The 17,702-nt window shown below is 37.9% G+C and overlaps 1 long non-coding RNA gene across 1 annotated transcript; it reads left to right on the forward strand.

Moving 5' to 3' along the window:
• The first annotated feature begins 604 nt into the window (after window positions 1-604).
• Window positions 605-10,365, forward strand: LOC138756303 (uncharacterized). The gene is made up of 4 exons (XR_011352964.1): window positions 605-840; window positions 7,257-7,401; window positions 9,051-9,199; window positions 9,996-10,365. It is a non-coding gene; the product is annotated as an uncharacterized lncRNA (long non-coding RNA).
• Window positions 10,366-17,702: the final 7,337 nt, after the last annotated feature.

Genomic DNA, 17,702 nt, shown 5'->3' on the forward strand with positions numbered 1-17,702 from the left:
ACATTACAACTTGGTTGGATTGTTAATGTAATGCCACACCAATGCTAGCTTAGTCACTTTCCATTGACACATTACAAGTTCTCACAGTTGTTAAGCAGTTCTGAGAGGGACACAATGTTGTAATGTACTGCTTCCATATGAAGCTCTTAATCTTAACACTCTTCCAGGTATAGAGGAGTGTGCCCCTGGATGAATTGATGCTCCATTGATGGGAGGTGGATGGCAGAGTGCTCCTGAAGGGTGAGAGGAGCATTGACAAGCTGGTGAAGAAGCCTACTGTAGAAGGTGGGTTTGGTTGTTGCAAGGATGCCATGAAGTCTATCCATGGGATCAACTAAATAGTCCTATCAGGTGGCTGCAAGATAGGTCTCTGTAAGATTATTTGGCCTCTTTGTGACCAAATAACTTTACATCTCATAATCACCTTGGTTTTACCCTGTCAGAGACAGCTCTCCTCCTGATTACCCTCTGCAACTGATCTTATTTCCATTTCAGTTTTGACAAATAGTGTCCATTCCGAAATGTTGATTCTGTTTCTCTTCCCACAGGTGTACCTCGCTCTGCGGAGTCTTCTCAGCATTATCTGTTTTAATTTCAGATTTCCAGCAGCAGTTTTTTTTATTTTCAGTCCTTTGTAAGGACATGATTGGGTACCTATGGGAAAGCATGAAACACAGGCAAGTCCCAGTGCCTTCTCCTCTCGAAAAGTAAATGAAGTCTTTGCCATTCGGATCTGGAGCTTGGGTGACCATGCTAAGGTGGTACTCCGTAGGAAGCTTTGACATTTGGAAGAGATGTTCACTAATGTTGGAAAAGTTTTATGCCAAGGAAACAAAAGATGTAAGGCAAATGTAAATCTTACTCAAAAATATTTTTTCACCTTATGGGCAAAATGACGTGCACACAATTGCTCTAAGTGGTGTTAATAAGTTTTTTTTGTGTTGTGTGAATGAATTTTGAAGTCCATGACATGTTAGTGTACGCACTAACATTGCCAATAAAACTATTTTGGCAGCCAGCAGTGATGCAATAGACATGGCGATGCCCCATCAATTACCACAGAAGACTGAGGTTGTGAAACTGATAGGCTTTTATTGACCATAGACTGGAGCAACAGCCAGCCTTATTGACTGATCATGGCAGGATGAATGGGGAGCATGCAAAGGCTTTATGGGTAGGATCGGTCTCGGAAGGCGTGTCCAGCCGGCAATCACAGTATAACAGTGGTTTACCACACATGGATAAGATTCTAATAATTTTGTTGCTCCTGTCTCACCATTCTGGAACCATCTCCCAATTGGAATGCTCATAATAAACATAAAGATGTAAATAATGCAAGGTCTCTTGTTCATCACCCGGAGATTGGATGGTGTATGGTAATTCCAAGGATGCTTACTAGTTCTAATCACGTGACTATTTAGACATACATACAAACAGTAGCAGGCCATTTCAGCCAGGAATCTGTGTCACCCAATTAACCAACATCCCTGGTATGTTTTAAATGGTGGGAGGAAACTGGAGCTCTTGGGGAAAAGCTACGCAAATATGGGGAGAACATACCAACTCCTTACAGACAGCATGGGATTCAAATCCCTGGTCCCGATTGCTGGCGCTGTAATGGCGTAGCGCTAACTGCTATGCCAGCCATGCCGCCCACATATACAAAACTTAAGCCTTGTTAAGTAATCTACTCTCTAGGGTGCAAAACAATTCTTCCTTTCCTCCAATTGCTCTTCTCTTACTGCTCCCTTAAAGATTTAGGCTGACATTGACATGCCATTTCAATTCTTCATGAAGAGGCATTTTTCATGTATTAGTTCACACAGTGTTAGGTCTGCTTTGTTTGAGAATGAGTGAGTCAGACACCAGACTGAGTCGAAATCAAGGTTCTTTATTACCGGATTGTAACACTTGCAACTAACAGTGTTAGTTGGAGAAGTCGCATTCTCCCGATATCAGCGAGTGGTGTTTTTTTTATACCCCAGGACACGCACTTAGTAAATTATCATACCATTACATTGTCCAATGAATAAGCTGTTGCTACCCTTCTCTGTTAGTCTGCTGCACATCATCTTGTTATTGCCACACTTATCTTGAGCGTACAAGGTCACACCTGCATCCTGTTACTCCTTAGTACTGGGTGACTCCTTCTCCGGTCCCAACTCATGATGTTTTTACCTTACAATAGGCACACACCTCTTCAATGTGTTGATAATATTAACAACAAAGAAAGGCTCCAAACCTCACGACCTCCATCCTGCTGGGACCTGCTGCTGATTTCTCCCTCCAGAACTCTTTAATACATATTTTAAGAGGAACTGGGGAAGGGCTTAGTGCTTTGTACTGGGTGTCAGATGTGGGAACCACCCGCCCAGATAGTCACATCTGCGTCAGGTGCACCGAGATGCAGTTCCTTAAGGACCGAGCTGGGAATCTGGAGCTGCAGCATGAGGACCTGCGGCTGGTAAGGGAGAGTGAGGAGTTAATAGATTCAACTTTCAGGGAGATAGTTACCCCGAGACCAGATGTGTCAGGTAAGTGGGTAACTGTCAGGGGAAGGAAGAAAAATGGAGAGCACACCTGTGACTACTCCTCTCAGCAACAGGTATATTGTGTTGGATGCTGTTGAGGGAGATGACCTGACAGAAGCTGGCCGCAGTGATCAGGTGGTACAAAAGGTAAGAAGGAATGCAGTGGTCATTGGGGACTCCATTGTCAGAGGTACAGACGAGAGATTCTGTGAGCAAGAAAGGTATTCCTGCATGGTGTGCTGCCTCCCTGGTGCAAGGGTACGGGATATCTCAAGTCGGGTCCAGGGTATTCTGAAAGAGAGGGTAAGCAGCCTGATGTTTTGGTACATGTGGGTACCAATGACATAGATAAAAAGAGGGAGGAGGTACTATAAAAGGATTACAGCGAGCTAGGACAGAAGCTAAGAAACAGGACCGCCAGGGTGGTGATCTCTGGATTGCTACCTGTGCCAAGTGCAACTGAGGACAAAAATGGAAGGTTAAGACAAATGAATGTGTGGCTGAGGGGCTGGTATAAAAGACAGGGTTTGTCTTCTTGGACCATTGGGATCTCTTTTGGGGAAGTGTTACAAAAAGAATGGGTTACACCTAAACCCAAAAGGGGACAATATATTGGCAGCTAGGTTTGGTGCAGCCGTCAGATGCGGTTTAAACTAATTTGGCAGGGGGATGGGAACCTGTATGATAGGGCAAAGGACAGGAAAGATAAAATAGGAAAAGTTGGGTTAGGCAGCAAAAATAAAAAAAATCAGAAAGAGCAAGGAGGGTGAAAAAAGCAAATCTGAAGGTTTTATATCTTAATGCAAGAAGCATTCGGAACAAGGTAGATGAATTGGCTGTGGAAATTGAGACAAACAAATACGATTTGATTGGGATTACAGAAACATGGCTGCAAGGTGGGTAAGCCTGGGAACTTAACATCCCGGGGTATACAATATTTAGCCTCCTAAAGAAAGAAAAGGGGGTGGGGTAGCTTTGATGGTGAGGGAAGGGACCAACACAATTGACAGGAAGGATATTAACTCGAAAGATGCAGAATCTATATGGGTAGAACTGAGGAATAGCAAGGGGCAGAAAATGTTAATGGGGGTGGTATATAGGCCTCCAAATAGTAATGTAGAGGTGAGGGAAGGCATAATAAGAGAAATTAGAGAAGCGTGCAATAAGGGAACAGCTGTCATCATGGGAGACTTTAATTTACATATAGATTGGACTAGCCAAATTAGTAAAAATACTGAGAAGGAATTCCTTGAATGTTTACAGGACGGTTATCTAGACCAATATGTCAAGGAACCAACTTGGGAGCAGGCCATTTTAGACTGGGTATTATGTAATGAAAAGGGGCTAATCAGCAATCTTGTTGTATGAGTCCCTTTGGGTAGGAGCGATCACAATATGATCGAATTCTCACTCGACATGGAGAGTGATGAAATTAAAACTGAATTTAAATAAAGGGAATTATGATGGTATGAGACGGGAGTTGAGTAAGATTGATTGGGTGGTGTTTATGGGGGGGGGGGTTGACGGTGGATAGACAATGGAAAGCATTCAAAGATCTAATGGAAGAATTGCAAAAATCGTTTATAATGGTTTGGCATAAAAATAAACCAAAAAAAGGTGACTCAACTGTGGATAACAAGGGAAATTAGAGACAGCATTAGATCCAAAGGGAGAGCATATCAATTGGCCAAAAAAAGTACCAAATCCGAAGACTGGGAACAGATCAAGATGCAGCAAAGGAGGACAAAGGGGTTAATCAAGAGAGCAAAAATAAATTACGAAAGTAAGCTTGCGGCAAAGATAAAAACCAACTGCAAAAGCTTTTATAGATATGTCAAGAGGAAAAGATTGGTGAAATCCAGAGTAGGTCCCTTGCAGTCAGAATCAGGGGAATATATAATGGGGAATAAGGAAATGGCAGACCAATTAAATTCTTACTTTAGTTCTGTTTTCACAAGAGAGGATACAAATAACCTCCCAAGAATGTTGGGAAACATAGAGACTAATGCAAGGGAGGAGCTGAAAGAAATCAGTATCTCTAAGGACATGGTCTTGGAGAAATTGAAGGGATTGAAGGCCGATAAATCCCAAGGGCCTGATAATCTACATCCTAGGGTACTTAAGAAGTGGACATTCAGATATCACATGCTTTAAAAATTATTTTCCAGAACTCGATAGATTCAGGATCAGTACCCATGGATTGGAGGGTAGCTAATGTTACCCCACTATTTAAAAAGGGGGGGGGGGTAGAGAAAAAGTGCGGAATTATAGGCCGGTGAGCCTTACATCAGTAGTGGGCAAAATGATGGAATCCATTATTAAGGATGTAATAGCAGAGCACATGACTAGCAGAGAAGGGATCGGACAGAGTCAACATGATTTACAAAAGGTAAATCATGCTTGACAAATCCATTGGAATTCTTTGAGATGGTGACAGGAAAAATAGATGGAGGAGAGCCAGTGGATGTGGTGTACCTGGATTTCCAAAAGGCCTTCGATAAGGTTCCACATAAATGACTGGCATGCAAAATCAAGGCTCATGGGATTGGGGGCAAGGTATTGATGTGGATTGAGAACTGGCTGGCAGATAGAAGAAAGAGAGTTGGGATAAACGGCTCATTTTCTGAGTGGCAGGCGGTGACCAGTGGGGGACTGGGACCCCAGCTGTTCACAATTTACATTAATGATCTAGATGAGGGGATTGGATGTAACATCTCCAAATTTGCAGACAACACTAAGCCAGGAGGGGTTGTGTGCACTGAAGAGGGGGTCAGGAAGCTCCAGTGTGATTTGGATAAATTGGGGGACTGGGCAGATACATGGCAAATGCACTACAATGTGGATAAATGTGAGGTTATCCACTTTGGTAATACAAACCAGAGGGCAGATTACTATTTGAATGGCAATAGATTGGGAGATGGGGAAGTGCAGGGAGACCTAGGGGTTCTTGTGCACCAGTCTCTGAAGGTAAGCATGCAGGTACAGCAGGTGGTTAAAAAGGCAAATGGTATGTTTGCCTTCGTATCAAGAGGATTTGAGTATAGGAATAAGGATAACTTACTGCAGTTGTACAGAGCCTTGGTGAGACCACACCTGGAGTATTGTGTGCAGTTTTGGTCACCTTATCTAAGGAAGGATGTTCTTGCAATGGAGGGAGTGCAAAGGCGATTCACCAGGCTGATACCTGGAATGGCAGGAATAACATATGAGGAAAGATTGCGCAATTTGGGATTGTACTTGCTGGAGTTTAGAAGATTGAGAGGGGATCTCATAGAGACATATAAAATTCTGGCAGGTCTGGACAGAATGGATGCGGAAGGGATGTTTCCGATGGTGGGGGAGTCCAGAACCCAGGGCCATGGTTCAAGGATAATAGGCAAACCATTTAGAACCGAGATAAGGAGGAATTTCTTTACCCAGAGGGTCGTGAATCTGTGGAATTCATTGCCACAGAGAGCAGTAGAGGCAGGTTCATTGAATATATTTAAGAGGGAATTAGATATATTTCTTCAGTATAAGGAAATTAGGGGTTACGGAGAGAAGGCGGGATGGGGTACTGAACTTTAAGATCAGCCATGATCTCATTGAATGGCGGAGCAGGCTCGAAGGGCTGAATGACCTACTCCTGCTCCTATCTTTTATGTTTCTATGTTGCTATGTAAAGAGCATTTTTGCATCCCACTTTCCATTATGCTCCTTTGCGTTGGGGCGAGGCCTGAGCAGGGTAATGCTGAGAAGCTTATGTCATTTGAATGATCTCCATTGTACTGTATCCTAATAACCTTGCGTAATTATGGATTAATGGCATGATGGGGCAAAGATTCAGTCCAGAGGAGTTATGAGGGTACTGCACAGTATCACAGTTGTTACAGCATTGTCATGGTTTAGCATCTGAAGAATAGCCTTAGGAAGTTTCTGCAGCTGAAGACATTTGTTCAAAAGTCTTTGATTCACACTCACTTACAGAGGTCATCGGGTCATACTTATTAACTCTGTTCTGATTGTTTTATTGCTCCAAACTGCAGTCTTCCTCTCACTGCGGCTGCTTCACTGCACATCATAAAGTAATTCCAATTCCATTAGCTGTCCTCTCAAACAAACAAACAAATAGGCAGTGGTTTGTTTAAAATTCCAACAGCTGTAAAAATTGTTAATGGTCCTTTCCTTTTCCAAAGGTTCCTTATTAACCTTTTGTCTATCCTGTTGGCCTTAAAAGAGAATTATTTGCTCTGTTAATTATGCATGGATAGTCGTCAGAAATGGTGGTTTTATGCTAAAATATGCCAATGCATATGTTTCTCTAACTATCCCAGATCCACTTATGTTGCCTGTTCAGTGTCCCTTGGCCACATTTAAAAACTTCATCATGGTTCACAGTGTCACAGAAAATATATGGCTGATGGGTTTTGTGTAGAACTCCAATCACTGAGTTAAACTAGGGTTGGTAACAGCAGGTCTGTATTTCATTCTAGAAGATAAGGAATGGTGGGGATTCAATCCACAGACCAGGAACTGAAGCATTGCAACCCATACATTATCTATAACAACTGCAGTCTTCCACGACAGGCGGAAACCATCACATTTCTCATCAATAACAATTAAAAAGAACCAAGAGTCCTTATTCCTTGTACAGGTTTCTCAACATAAACCTCAAAGTATATTGCAAGAAATTCAAATTTCGTTGAAACATTTGAGTGGCAAATTGAGAAGAATTAATTTTTTTAGTAGGTCGCTTGTTATGACCTGGACTAAACTACATGAAAGAATGGTTGGAGATGGAACTAATCAATTCACAAAAATATTTGGAAAGGAAATAAATTACTGAGAATTGGCAAGACAATAGGACCAACATTTCAAAACAACAACAGAGGTAAATTGACCAATTTCATGCTTCGAAGTTGTAAGATTCTGTATGATTATTTATTGAATAATTTTATATATTTTTAAAATAAAATTGTCTCCTGAGTCAGTTATAATCATGAGAGATCAAGTTCCAAGAAGGATTAATCAACACAAACAAGGCTATTAAGTTTGTTGTGAATTGCTCTTTCAATAAAACAGCTGCCTTTATAACCATCACATGCACATTGCCAAATTCTGCAATTCACAAACTATTGTTACTAAAAGGAATTATTGCTAATACTTCTCAAAGCAAATTTCAATGCAGTATTTTCTCCAACATTGGACAATGATTCTCCTCACAGACGGGGGGGGGGCAACCTTTGCTTGTGCCTCATAAGCCTGCATCCACTCCTCATAATAAGCTGATCCTTTCCTTCACCCTCTCATCCTCCAGCTGATTGAGGATTGTCAGATGTTCCTACTGCTCAGTGCTGTGTTTTAAGTTCAAGTTCACATTTTTTGTCAGAATACAAATATGACATCAATACAACCCTGAGATTCTTTTTCGTGCAGACCAGGCAGAATTTCTACTTAACGGTACAGTGAACTGTACTAAAAAAAGGATACATATACAAAAGAGAAAAACGTAAACAAAGAAAGAAGTGGTAATGAAACTGACTGTGCAAATACAGAAAAAAAAATCAGTTATAAATAATGTGGAAAATAAGAGTCCTTAAATGAGTGTCTTATTGAGTCTGTTGTTTAGGAGTCTTACGGTGGAGGGGAAGTAACTGTTCCTGAACCTGGTGGTACCAATCTTGTGGCACCTATACCTCTTTTCTGATGGCAGCAGAGAGAACAGAGTGTGTCCTTGGTGGTGCGGATTTTTGATGTTTGCTGCATTCCATGTAGATTTTCTCAATGGTAGGGACAGGTTTGCCTGTGATGTACTGGGCTGTGTCCACTATCTTTTGCTGGGCTTTCCACTCAGAGGTATTGGTGACCTCAGACATTGATGCAGCCAGTAAGCACACTTTCCACTGCACATCTGTAGAAGTTTGCTATGTTTTCCAATGTTATACCGAACCTCTGTGAACTCCTGAGGAAGTAGAGGTGCTGACGTTCTTTCTTCACGATAACATAAGTATGTTGGTCCCAGGAAAGGTCCTCTGAGGTAGTGACTCCAAGGAATTTAAATTTGCCCACCCTCTCCACCTTTTATTTCCCCAATGATCATTGGATCTACACCTCTTGCTTTCCCTCTGGAAGTGTATAATCAGCTCCTTGGTTTTGTTGACATTGAGTACAAGGTTGTTATTAGTATACCATTCAGCCAAGTTTTCAATCTCCATCCTGTAAGATGACTCATAGCTTCTTTTTATAAAGATTACTACTGTGTTATTGTCATCAAATTTATAAATGGTGTTATAATTGGACCACATAATAAAGTGAGTAAAGCAGGGGGCTAAGAACATAGCTCTGTGATGCTTCGGTGCTGATGGAGATTGTGGAGGAGATGTTCTTGCCAATCCATACTAATTGTGGTCTGTAAATGAGGAAATCCAGGATCCAATTACACAATGGGGTTTTGAGATCCAGGACTTGGAGTTTGTTGATTATTTTTGAGGGGATGATGATGCCCTCATACATCCTGATGTATGCAACTTTGCTGTTCAGGTGCTCCAGGGCTTTGTGAAGAGCCAGTGAGATGGCATTTGCAATAAGTCTGTTGCTGCGGTAAACAAATTGGAACAGATCCATGTCACCAATCAGACAGAAGCTGATATGCTTTAACACCAGCCTTTCAAAACACTTCATCACTTAATGTGAGTACCATTGATCAGTAGTTATTTATGAAGTTACCACATTCTTCTTGGGCACCATATGACTGACACTTGTTTGAAACAGTAAGATGTTGAAAATCTCCATGAACTCATTGGCCATTTTGTCAGCACAGGTTTTCAGTACTTGGCCAGGGAATTGGATACTTTCCTAGGATTCACTCTCCTAAAGGCAGCCTCCGTGTCATCTTCAGATATTGATGCTTGATCATGTACTTGTCTAGATATTTTTTAAATGTTATGAGAGTATCTATCTTTCACTACTTCCACAGATCCCATCTAAACTCTTTATCTTTTACCTTAAATCCATTTCCTCTGATTTTATACACTTCTGCCCTGGTGACAAATTTCTTACTATCTACCCTATCTATGCTCCTCACAATTTTGTAGAGTTCAATCAGCTCACGAATCATCCACCTCTCCTGCAAAGAAAATAAACCCAGTCTATCTTGTCTCCTCATAGCTGAAATGGTCCAATATTGCATCCCATGCAATATTGAGTCTCCCCTGCACCTTTTCCAATGTAATTACATTCTTCCTTGGGCCTGACAATCAGAACTGTATATTCTACTTCCTCTGTGGCCTAACCAATGTTTTACAAATTGTACCCATATCTACCTTGCTCTTACATTCACTGCTCTGGCTAATGTGCATCCTTCTTCACCAACTTATGTACCAATGGTACGATTTTCAGGGATCCTTGGACTTGTAAGTTTTGAAATGTCCTATAACCTTGTGAAGAACTATGACATTCAAGACTTTCTTCTTTCTCTTTAATTAGACTGAAGACCTCTGCCAAGCTGTAGAATGTTACCCAGTGAAAGACAAAGAAATTGAGAAAATAAAAGGCTTTTGTTACTCACCAAAAGACATCAATAATTTACCAGGCTTTTGACCAGAAGAACTGCAAAATATGCTGACTTATACCTTTTGCCTCTACAGATGCTGCTTGACCAACAGTTGTTCTTTTGTTCCAGATTCTGACATCTGCAGTCTCTTTTCTCTGCCAAATATATACAAGGGGCAAGAACACTGGGGAAAAAAGAGAGAACAATTCTATCCCTGTAGTTTATAGAAGGTTTGACATCAATATATTCATGCATTGTTGTGTACTAAAAGTGACAATCAAAGTCAAACCTTATGGGACTAGTTTAGGTCACATTGTTTTCTTTTTGAATAGATATATTGTAATTTACAAATCTTCATGTTTTTCTTTAGTGTTTCATTAATTTTGGAATATTTTGGAATATTATGAACATTTTTATATAAAGAAAATTTTTGAATTATTGCCAAAATATGGTTCTTGCAAGTTCATCTTCTCAATAATTTTTTTGAGGCCACTATTTGAATTTCTTAATCACAAGCAATTTTGTCCATGCCTACCCTTACTGTGAGTTGTCAGGAAGGCTGGTCGTTACCCATTGATGCTCTCTTGAAGTGTATCAGTAGCCTCTCATTTTTCCAATTTCTTCCCCTCTCACTGGATAAGGTTCCACAGTTTGGCAGAGGAGGAATAAGAAAGTCTTGCATTTAAATAGTAGTTTGCGTGACTGTAGTTCAAAATTCAAATTTATTGTCAGAGTGCAGACATCTCATGCGACCCTGAGATTCTTTTACATGCAGAACAGGCAGAATTCTTACGTATCAGTAACTGTAAACTGTACTCTAGAAAAAGATATGTATACAAAAGAGAGAAATGTAAACAAATTAAAATAAATGTAAAGAAATTGACACTGAAAATACAGAAAAAATAAATATTCAGTAATAAATGATGGGCAAAGTAAGAGTCTTTGAATGAGTCTGATTGAGTTAGTTATTTAGGAGTTTGATGATGGAGGGTAAGCAAATGTTCCTGAACCTGCCAGAACAAGTCAGATGTCGACGTATTTACTTCAGGATATTGTGGAGAAAAAAATCTACTGAAGCCCAGTTACTAACATGAAAAAAATATAAATGCCAAGAATCAGAACCCTTGCATGTCCAGAGACCCCAGTGATTCCTTGCTCCCAGTTTCTGAGGCTGACATCCACAGAATCTTTTGGAAGGTGAATACTTGAAAAGTGTCTGGGCTCAGACAGTGTACCTAATTGTATCTATAAAACATGTGCGAACAAACTGGCCAGTGTTTTTACAGACATCTTGATATCCATGCTATAATAGTCAGAGGTTACCAACTGTTTCATTTTTCTGCTGCCCAAGAAGAGCAAGATGATATGCCTCAGCAATTATAGGCCTGGTGGCACTGACAAAGACCATGATGAAGTCCTTTCAGAGGCTGGTTATGGACCGAATCAACTCCTATCTCCAGGAAGAACCTGGACCCACTTCAGTTCACTTATCATCACACGAATCAATAGCAAATGCATCTCACTGGCCCACCACTCAGAGACTACAGAAACATCTACATTAGGATGTTGCTAATTTGTTACTGGAAAGTTGCCATAAGCATTTTATAAAGCCTCAATTTCTCTCATTGCTAAAAAGAATCAAGATCTTCTGTTGTTCCTCCTATTGATCAATCTCCCTCTTAAATATCAATACCAAACTGGGCTTGTTAAGGGACATTCCTTACAATTTAATATTCGTCATTTGTTAAGCATTCTTTACTCTCCTGCAGACTCATCTTTAGACACCAAGAAAACTTTTACTAGAGTTGAATGGGAATATTTATTCAGTGTATTAGAGAAATTCAATTTTGGTTCTCAATTCATGAATTAGATTAAACTGTTATATTTATCTCTTACACCTTCAATCTTTACTAACTTAATTAAATCTAAACCTTTTCAGTTGTATTGTGGTACAAGACAGGAATATTCTTTATGTCTATTATATTTAATTTGGCTTTAGAACCTCTAGCTGTGGCTTTTTGGCAGTCAGATGATATCTCAGGAATCACAAGAGCAGGAAGTGTTCATAAGGTGTCTCTCTATGCAGATGATCTTTTGTTGTATATAATCGAATCCTGGCCGATCGATTCCATTTATTTTTATCTGTTCTTCATCAATTTGGGAAATTTTCAGGAGATAAATTGAATTTGCAGAAGAGTGAGCTGTTTGTTTTGGGTTCATCCTGCTTTTTAGATTCTTCTATTCCTTTTTAAATTGCTAAAAATCAGTTTAACTATCAAGGTATAATTATTACAAAGAAATACAATAATTTGTTTAAAAGAACATTTTATTACCATGAAGAATCATGTTATGAAGTCCTCAGCACAGTGGTTCCCTCCTTTTTTTAAATTTTTCACACTATGAACCATACTGACCAAAATACACACAAACATTTCCCTCTTGAATATACACAATGTCATTTTCTCTCCTTTTCCCCCTCCCTTCCCTCCCTTCTTCACCCCCTCCCCACCCACTCAACATTCAACACATATGATACATTAAACCCATTAAACAATGTCATCACACAATGAAAATAAACAAGAAATTTGTGTCATCTACTTTTATATACTGGGTCAGTTCATTTCGTCTTCTTCTCCTGTTATTTTAGGTGGTGGAGGTCTGCGGTAGGACTTCTCTGTTATGTTCCATGTACGGTTCCCAAATTTATTCAAATACTGTGATGCTACTTCTTAAATTATATGTTATTTTTTCCAATGGAATACATTTATTCATTTCTATGTACCATTGCTGTATTCTCAGGCTATCTTCTAATTTCCAGGTTGACATAATACTTTTTGCTACAGCTAAGGCTATCATAATAAATCTTTTTTGTGCTCCATCCAAATCGAGTCCAAGTTCTTTACTTCTTATATTACTTAGAAGAAAGATCTCTGGATTTTTTGGTAGGTTGGTTTTTGTGATTTTAGTCGTCCCCTCCTTTGATGACATTAATTGGACATGTTGATATTGTCAAGATGAATATTCTTCTTAAACTTTTATATATTTTTTCAAGCTGTACTTGTTTTTGTTCCCAAATCCTTTTTCGATTCTTTGGATTCTATCATATCTTCTTTTACATGGAAAAACAAGTGCTCCCACCTCAAAAATGTTTTCTTTCAAAATATTAAAAAGAACAGGCATTACCTAACTGCATGTTTTATTATTTGGCAGCTAATATTAGATCTATTATTTTTTTGGATTAATCACAAGAAAAATTTAGGTGCTTCAAGACGGATTAATTTAGAAATTAAATCTAGCAAAAAGCATTCTCTTCTTTCGATACTTGGAGCACCTTTACATTTTCTAGCCTCCAAACTAACTGATGATTTTGTTGTTAGATGTACATTGAGAATCTGATTTCAATTTAGGAAACATTTTGGGTCCCATAGATTCTTATTAATTAGTCCTATTTTTGGTAAAAAAAATTTTACCGTCGGTTCAAGATATCGGTTTTCTGAAGGATATGGATTAGCAAATATGCCATTGGTACAAAATGCCTTTTACATTAGACAATAAAATTTTTATTTGACTGGTCAAAGAAAAGATTAAAGTTTATTAAAGATTTTTTATCCAAGGTAGGTATTTAATCAATTGAAAACTACTTATAGAATATAAAATACTACAATATTTGGATATTATCAATTAAAGGCTTTTTTTGTGACAGAATTTGACCTCACTATATTTATTATCACAAGATGATGAAATTGAAATTATTATAACTAATCCAAATTTTAAACAGTTTATATCAGTTATGTATCTTTTACTTCTAAGAGGAGCTAAGAAAAAAAGACTTTTATAAATCCAAGCAGAGGAGGGAAGATAATTTAGGTATAATTATAAATGATAAAAATTTGGCCCAGATATGTCATGACAGTATTAAAAGTACAATAAATTTTAGATATAGAATGGTTCAATATAATTTTTTTGCATCAGTTATATATTACACCTCAAAGCTGAATAAGCTGAAATTAGACTTATCAAATGTTTTTGATGTAAACAGAACATTGGTACCTTTTTACATTCCATGTGGACATGTCCTAAATTGAATTCCTTTTGGACCAAATTGATCGATTTCCTATAACAGGTAATAGGGACTCCACTTCCACAAAACCCTATGCTATTTCTGCTAGGAGATATATCAAAGATTTAACCAGGTCTAATTTGGATTGGTCTCGAAGGAGTTTTTAAAGATTGCACTGGCAGTTGTTAGAAAATATATAGGAAGTTTCTTGGAAATTGGATTCAGATCTTGTATTAGAGCTTTGGCGTAGTGAAATTCGAAGTTGTATACCTTTGGAAAAAAATTACATATAATTTAAGAAACAAGTACAGAGATTTTTTGAAAATTTGTTTACCATATATGCAAAAGATTGCTGTGGTTACTTTATAATTAATCATATTAAGATTATTAGCTAATTTTGGGGTAATCCTTCACTCCCTGGCCTCATCTTATGTTATAATATGCTTATTTTATATTTTATTCCATATTGAAGGTATAATTTACATTTATTATAATTTTTGAAATTTCTATACATATTATGTACTTATTGTTAGGTCAATATTAATATATTATATAGTTTTACAATGATATCCAGTATATTATTAAATTAGTTTAGTTCTCTTTTTTTCTTTTTTCTTCCCTTTTTTTCTGTCTTCTTTCTTTTCTTTGGGGTTTTTTCTGTGGGATGGAGTGGGTGGGAGAAATGAAAAAAGCAATTTTTTAAAACTAGATTAACTTTGAAATATGTATATAATTTTGAATACATGTGTTAATAAAATAAAATTTGAAAAAAAAATATCGGTTTCCAACATTGGTCAAATTTAGGTATCAATTCTCTTTTGGATATTTTTACTGACCAAAATCTTGCCTCTATTGAACAATTATCCACCAAATTTACAATACCTCAACACCACTTCTTTCGTTAGTTACAAGTTAGGACCTTTTTGAATTCTCCAATTTTGAAGGTCCCTGAAGACCTGGAACCTAATATGATAGGGCTGATTTATAATTTTCAACCTTATTATAAGTGGGTGGTATCTGGCCTTTATGAATTATTTCTAAATTCTAGGGATACTTCCCTGGACAGAATTTAAAAATTACGACAACGGGATTTTCATCAGTTAATTTGTTTAACTACATAGGACTCTATTTTGAAGCGAATGCATTCATCTTCTCTTTGTGCCAGACACTCAATACAGTTTAAGGTTGTACACCAGGCACACTATTCCAAAGTTCAATTGGCTAAATTCTATTCTAATCTCTCTTCTAAATGTGAGAAATGTATAACCAAAGATGGAACACTATCATATGTTCTGGTTCTGTCCCTCTCTTTCCAATTTTGGGAAGGGGTATTTCCTACCTTGGCTTTAGTTCGTAATATTAATTTGATTCCAAAACCTCTTCTCACTCTTTTTGGAATAAGTGGACCAACAGGTTTGATATAGAATGCATCACAATTCCATGTAGTTGCCCTCGCTTCCCTTATCTCTAGAAGGGCCATATTAATGAGATGGAAAGATACTGTCCCTCCCACTCATACTCAATGGTTGTCTGATATGATGGCCTGTCTGACTTTGGAAAAAAAATTAGATGTTCCACCACTGAAATGGGGTCCTCTTCTCAATTATTTTCAAAATTTGTAAGATTAACTATTTTCTGGTTTATTACCCCACTGGTTATCTTATTCTTTTTATTATCAATAGAGGTCTGTTTGTGTTAAGCCAATAGCCTCTGTAGGGTGGCATAGATAAGTAAGATAGTAGTTTAGTGATTTTTTTCCCCCACTTCATTTTAATGTAACATAGTTTACAATACCATTTGTATTATTGTCTAAGATTACAAATATCCTATGGAACATTTATATGTTGAAACTAATAAAAATATTGAAAGAGGAAGTTTGCATTAAAATTCTTTTAGCTATATACTTTTTCACCATGGATGAGATTTTTGCTTTTGGGTTGTTGTTGAAGAGAAAAAGTCGTTACAAATGAAACATAGGAAAATGTTAATTTATGTGGTGTTTGTCATGTCATTTACATGGTATAGCATAAATAAAAGCTCTCATGGAGAACAAATGCTTTTATTAGCTTATAACTGAGGGAAGGGTGTTACAGTGGTCTTCAGAAGGATTCTGGGTTTAGGCAGGAAACCAAGATAATATATGAGTAAGTGCGGGTGGAACCAGGAGGCAAAGCCAGTCATCAGCATAACACACCACCAGTGAATCCCAGTGAAGCTGCTCTCTTTCAGCAGTATGGTCATTGTTGTAAGGTGTTTTAAGGCAAGAATGAAGACTGATAGTCTACCATGAATGGAATCAACGATTGATCAATTAGTTGGAGATCTGACTGTAAGGAATTAAGTAGTGGTAAGTGGGTAGTGGTAAGATTTACTAGAATGGTCTCAGGAAGGTAAAGATCTAGTTCTGAATACTGCCTCAATTCGAGAGTTCTTTTGCACCACATGCTAAAATTTCCGCAGAAAGCCCTCAAAAGGGCAATAAAGGTTGAAGATTCTGTATTTAGAAATAAAGACTGTGCAGTCACAGAAACCATCACATTATTATTTTCCTGTCTATTTGCAGCTTGACTTTTAATTCAATTGATACAGTAAAATCCCCCTAGGGATTGGTAGAGGCCATATAAGCAATTTTTCCGGTTGCTTGAGACTGCGTGTGGTGTGAATGGAGAATGAACGGTGAGGCGTGCCAATTTTAAACTTGCACAGTTTTTACCCATTTATTTTCTGCAATTTTATTTTGCAAGTTGCTGGCTGTTGCTGGTTGCTTGAATTCTGGATAACAAGGATTTTACTCTATTTAAATTAGTATGTAATTGATTTCCAGTAAAGGACTGATACAGTCAAACTGGCTTTGTTCCCTCCTTGTGTACAGTGATAGCATATTATCACCAAAGTCTATGATAAAACAGTGTTTAGCATTCCAATTTATATTACTATTGGAAATCAAGTGCTTTGTTGACATCAGGTGATAATTGTGCTATAGAGATAAAATGACAAATGATTACAAAAGTCTGGGTGACTGCAACATTGGACTAATGTGATGCTTGATATTGTGTGTTGCTATGGAGCTGAGTGCTGACCATTTAAAAGAGACCTCTACTTAATACTGGAGCACAGAAAATGATAAAAATAGCACGTAGATCGATGATCGTAGTAATGAGAGAATTGTGCTTGACCTTCATAAACATTACCAGCCGTAGAGGGCTAATTATAGTCCCTTTTTTAAACCAGTAATGATCAATTTAAGACCAGTAATGATTATAATGGCTTTCAAAACAATGCTATTGACATTTTATCACGCTGGTGATTTATCCAGGCTTTTGATTCACAGATTGTAGTGTCTTTATAAAGGCATCAATGCATAGCAAACATGGATCAAGTCAGAACATTTATCTGATATGCAATGTTCTCAAATTGCAGTTGTTCTTCAATTAGCAATCCTGTATTGTTGAAAAGTTACAATCCAAGTTCATTTTGAGCACATAATTATCTTAACCTTCTGCATAGCAATACATGGGTAGGCATACTATACATACCAAGGTTTATGCAATATACAAAAGTGCAGGAGAAACTTAGCATC

Source organism: Narcine bancroftii, chromosome 3 (assembly GCF_036971445.1).
Source record: "Narcine bancroftii isolate sNarBan1 chromosome 3, sNarBan1.hap1, whole genome shotgun sequence".
In the NCBI taxonomy this organism is placed as follows: domain Eukaryota; kingdom Metazoa; phylum Chordata; class Chondrichthyes; order Torpediniformes; family Narcinidae; genus Narcine; species Narcine bancroftii.